Below are 5,752 nucleotides of genomic sequence, written 5' to 3'. Positions count from 1 at the left end.
ACATGCCTGACCTAGAGCAATGAAGCGATCAGCATCACACATGCACCGGAACCAGAAGGGTCGTAGATAACGCGGTATCTGATCAGACGTGATTCCGGAACCACGGCATTCAGCACTATGTAAACATGCCCCTCCCTCACTAACCTTAAATACAGCAGCCTTTCTAAATGTCCAAACACAGTGAACAAGCCGTCCTCTGGTGAAACGGGCGTTTGTGGACAGTGTGTCTGAACTGTGCACAGTTCTGCCCACACACATTCATCTCCTAGTATTGTATATGCCCATTTGGGCTCTCTAATTATTTATCTTCTTTGCAGATGAGATATTACTTGGAATAAGACCACATGGTTACAATTTCCTTGAGACAGAGACTGTTCCTCTCTCTGGTTACTATTCCCGGTAAAAGTATGCTCTGTGACTCACTTATCCAGTACTGAATGTATTGCTCAGAAGATACTTCAGCAATATATAATTTGACATATTTGTGAGGATCACTGCCTGTCTTTTATGTATGTCTTTACATGTATCTAATATCAATGATAACTACCTGTTCCACTTAGGAATCCGGAATTACATGCAGCATCTTACAACATTAGGATTTTTTCATCTCTTCATCTCAATAGGTCTAGGCAGCCCACCTCCCTCATCCACTGCCCCCTATGATCTGTTATACGACAGTGGACAGCAGAAGGTGGAGCCCCCTACCCTATTTATATATCAATCTGATTTCAGTACTCTCTCATCCAGTTGCCAGTAAATCATTATCTGCAATGCCAAAGTTACAGAGAACCTGTGCAGACTTACTGGACAGCAGTAGTAATCTGTTTCTGGGTATACGCCATCAACCACACTCTCTCATTTGTTCTATTTGGATGAATTACTGCCAAACTGTATTTCACTGGTCACACCAGATCTCGTCTGTTCTTGGAAGCTACACAGTGATAAGCGTGATCAGTAGCTAGATGGGAGAGCACTAGGGAATATCAGGTGTAGTAAGTATAACTCCCTATTTGATACAAACAGCAGAAGTGTTGGAGAAACCTTTGACCCTTACCACCACTCTATCATCCAATCTATATTTTTTTTATTTTTTGTTAATTACACAGTAATTTGACCTTTACCAGACCCTTGAAACAGAAGGCACCTCATATTGAACAATATTGTAATTATTACTATCCTATCTGTGTGTCTGTTTTCATTTTTCTGGATATCTATTAAGATTCCAGTTTTAAATATTTTCACCTCTGGTACAGTATATCCAAATTAATACACCATGATTATTTGAAGTTTGTGAATAATCATGTTTCATAACCAACATTTCACATAATTGGATGTGGAGGTGCTATATATATTTTTTTTCTATATATGTTTTGTGTTTTTCTGTGTACCAATTCTTTTATACTGTACATAATTAAAAGTTAGATTTTAATAATTTCTGATATTTCAGGCATGCCCCAACACAGTCTTCCTTTCCCTCTCCCTCTATACTAGTATACACTACTGACTCTGGGAGCACCACCAACCTAAGATAATATTTATACCCATTCCAGGGATCTCCTACATAATATATTGCTGGTATCTTTAGGGCTACATAGAACCAAGCCCATTGAATAAATTATAAAGTCCACTGCGGTACCAAACAAACCCTCTTTCTGGACACTCCCTGTAAATGGTCAGTTGTCACCCACAAATGACCTCTTCATGTCAATCACCTTTCGAATGCCCGTGCAAATTGATCCTTCGTACAAACCCACCGCTGGCCAGCAATGCCCGCTGTAGCTGTCTGACGCACCTGCGCAATGCGGTCCATACGCATACACAGTTTGGACCTGATTGCCCGCTGTGCGAAAATGCAGAGCAGCGATCAGATCTGAGTTACCCCCCAAGTTCAACAGAAATGGATCAGCCAACAGATTAGTGCATGTCTATGTGACTGTGTGCAGTTACATGTATTATCTGATCTTACACTCAGTGTGTGTGTGTTTGAATATATATATATATATATATATATATATACACACACACACAAATAAATGTTAGTATAACTGTCACAAAAACATTTTGAAAGTGACAATGCAGCCAACAACTGAGTCACATTATATAAGTCATTCAATTCAAAACAGGAATATAAGAAGCAACATACAGTAGAAGCCTTACACACTGATTCCATACAGCGATAGCCCCCGGATTCATTTCTACTGTCCATCCTAGCAGAACCTGACACATATTGTACAGTCATGTTCTTAAAATATAGCGTCTCCAAAGTTCCGTTAAGCAGTGGTTCAAAAACTTTCCTGAATCACGGTGCCCTAGAGAGTCAGCATTGTTTTTATGACACCCCTAGGCCAACAGTTACTTCAAGAGAAATTCAGCGGGAAAAAAAAGTTCTTATATTACTTGTGGTCCAGGGGCGCTTTAAGAGAGGAGGAGACCCATGTGCAGCCTCCTCCATTCAGGCTCCCTCCTCTCTACCGGCAGGGCTGAGAGCTCTACTGCGCATGCGCAAATCTCTGGGAAAATGGCGCCATTTCTCTGTGCTTTATCAGTGCTGCTGACATTGGCGTGGGACTCCGGAGCGGTGAGTATTCAGAAAATGGGTGCACCCATTATAAATATGCCAGTGCTAGGGTCAGTTATGTGGCGGTGACAGGGTTGTACTAATGTTTGTCCACACATTCTCTGATTTGTAGCCACCAGCACTGATTTGACGATCACATTGTCCAAAGATCATTTGATTTGTTCTAAGACCACCAAAGCGTGGCACACCTGCAGATGTACCACGGCACCCATTGTGAGACCCTAAAGGCATGGGATCTCAGCTCTGCTTGCTCATACATTAATATATAGTTAATTGGGGATCAGTGCTATATTTCGGCAGTCGGGATAGTGGCGGTAAGGAGACCGACGCTGGGATCCCGATAGCCGGGATAACGGTGGCGAGCGCATCATGTCCCTTCGCAGGCTCGCTGCACTTGGCATGCCTCAGGTCTGGTGGCAACCTTCGATCACCACAGGGTTATATCCCTCCTCAGGTGGTGGTGTGGACCACCACCCGAGGGGGGATACCAGCCGGCGGTCGGGATTCTGACCACCAGCATTTCAGCGTGTGTTGGGATTCCGATGGGCAGTAAACTGACTGCCTCCCAGTAATACAAATGAGACAGAATAACCAGCTTTCTATCCGTGTGCAATAATAATATCCAATCATTAATAGTGATGTGCACCGGAAATTTTTCGGGTTTTGTGTTTTGGTTTTGGGTTCGGTTCTGCGGCCGTGTTTTGGGTTCGAACGCGTTGTGCCAAAACTTCACCGATTTTTTTTTGTCGGATTCGGGTGTGTTTTGGATTCGGGTGTTTTTTTCAAAAAACCCTCAAAAACAGCTTAAATCATAGAATTTGGGGGTCATTTTGATCCCAAAGTATTATTAACCTCAATAACCATAATTTCCACTCATTTTCAGTCTATTCTGAACACCTCACACCTCACAATATTATTTTTAGTCCTAAAATTTGCTCCGAGGTCGCTGTGTGACTAAGCTCAGCGACCCTAGTGGCCGACACAAACACCTGGCCCATCTAGGAGTGGCACTGCAGTGTCACGCAGGATGGCCCTTCCAAAAAACACTCCCCAAACAGCACATCACGCAAAGAAAAAAAGAGGCGCAATGAGGTAGCTGTGTGACTAAGCTCAGCGACCCTAGTGGCCAACACAAACACCTGGCCCATCTAGGAGTGGCACTGCAGTGTCACACAGGATGGCCCTTCCAAAAAACACTCCCCAAACAGCACATGACGCAAAGAAAAAAAGAGGCGCAATGAGGTAGCTGTGTGACTAAGCTCAGCGACCCTAGTGGCCGACACAAACACCTGGCACATCTAGGAGTGGCACTGCAGTGTCACGCAGGATTGCCCTTCCAAAAAACACTCACCCAAATAGCACATGACGCAAAGAAAAAAGAGGCGCAATGAGGTAGCTGTGTGACTAAGCTCAGCGACCCTAGTGGCCGACACAAACACCTGGCCCATCTAGGAGTGGCACTGCAGTGTCACGCAGGATGGCCCTTCCAAAAAACACTCCCCAAACAGCACATGACGCAAAGAAAAATTTAAGAAAAAAGAGGTGCAAGATGGAATTGTCCTTGGGCCCTCCCCCCACCCTTATGTTGTATAAAGTAAACAGGACATGCACACTTTAACAAACCCATCATTTCAGTGACAGGGTCTGCCACACGACTGTGACTGAAATGACGGGTTGGTTTGGACCCCCACCAAAAAAAAAGCAATTAATCTCTCCTTGCACAAACTGGCTCTACAGAGGCAAGATCTCCACCTCATCATCATCCTCCGATTCATCACCGCGTACATCCCCCTCCTCACAGATTATCAATTTGTCCCCACTGGAATCCACCATCTCAGCTCCCTGTGTACTTTCTGGAGGCAATTGCTGCTGGTGAATGTCTCCACGGAGGAATTGATTATAATTCATTTTAATGAACATCATCTTCTCCACATTTTCTGGAAGTAACCTCGTACGCCGAATGCTGACAAGGTGAGCAGCGGCACTAAACACTCTTTCGGAGTACACACTTGTGGGAGGGCAACTTAGGTAGAATAAAGCCAGTTTGTGCAAGGGCCTCCAAATTGCCTCTTTTTCCTGCCAGTATACGTACGGACTGTCTGACGTGCCTACTTGGATGCGGTCACTCATATAATCCTCCACCATTCTTTCAATGGTGACAGAATCATATGTAGTGACAGTAGACGACATGTCCGTAATCGTTGGCAGGTCCTTCAGTCCGGACCAGATGTCAGCACTCGCCCCATACTGCCCTGCATCACCGCCAGCGGGTGGGCTCGGAATTCGTAGCCTTTTCCTCGCACCCCCAATTGCGGGAGAATGTGAAGAAGGAGCTGTTGACCAATCAAGTTCCACTTGACTTGATCATTTTCTCACCAGCAGGTCTTTGAACCCCTGCAGACTTGTGTCTGCCGGAAAGAGAGATACAACGTAGGTTTTAAATCTAGGATCGAGCACGGTGGCCAAAATGTAGTGCTCTGATTTCAACAGATTGACCACCCGTGAATCCTGGTTAAGCGAATGAAGGGCTCCATCCACAAGTCCCACATGCCTAGCGGAATCGCTCTGTCTTAGCTCCTCCTTCAATGTCTCCAGCTTCTTCTGCAAAAGCCTGATGAGGGGAATGACCTGACTCAGGCTGGCAGTGTCTGAACTGACTTCACGTGTGGCAAGTTCAAAAGGTTGCAGAACCTTGCACAACGTTGAAATCATTTTCCACTGCGCTTGAGACAGGTGCATTCCACCTCCTTTGCCTATATCGTGGGCAGATGTATAGGCTTGAATGGCCTTTTGCTGCTCCTCCATCCTCTGAAGCATATAGAGGGTTGAATTCCACCTCGTTACCACTTCTTGCTTCAGATGATGGCAGGGCAGGTTCAGGCGTTTTTGGTGTTGCTCCAGTCTTCTGTACACGGTGCCTGTACGCCGAAAGTGTCCCGCAATTCTTCTGGCCACCGACAGCATCTCTTGCACGCCCCTGTCGTTTTTTAAATAATTCTGCACCACCAAATTCAAGGTATGTGCAAAACATGGGACGTGCTGGAATTTGCCCAGATCTAATGCACGCACAATATTGCTGGCGTTGTCCAATGCCACAAATCCACAGGAGAGTCCAATTGGGGTAAGCCATTCTGCGATGATCTTCCTCAGTTGCCGTAAGAGGTTGCTGTTCTG

Source organism: Pseudophryne corroboree, chromosome 1 (genome assembly GCF_028390025.1).
Source record: "Pseudophryne corroboree isolate aPseCor3 chromosome 1, aPseCor3.hap2, whole genome shotgun sequence".
NCBI classification, from domain to species: domain Eukaryota; kingdom Metazoa; phylum Chordata; class Amphibia; order Anura; family Myobatrachidae; genus Pseudophryne; species Pseudophryne corroboree.
Note: the sequence above shows the minus strand (reverse complement) of the source record.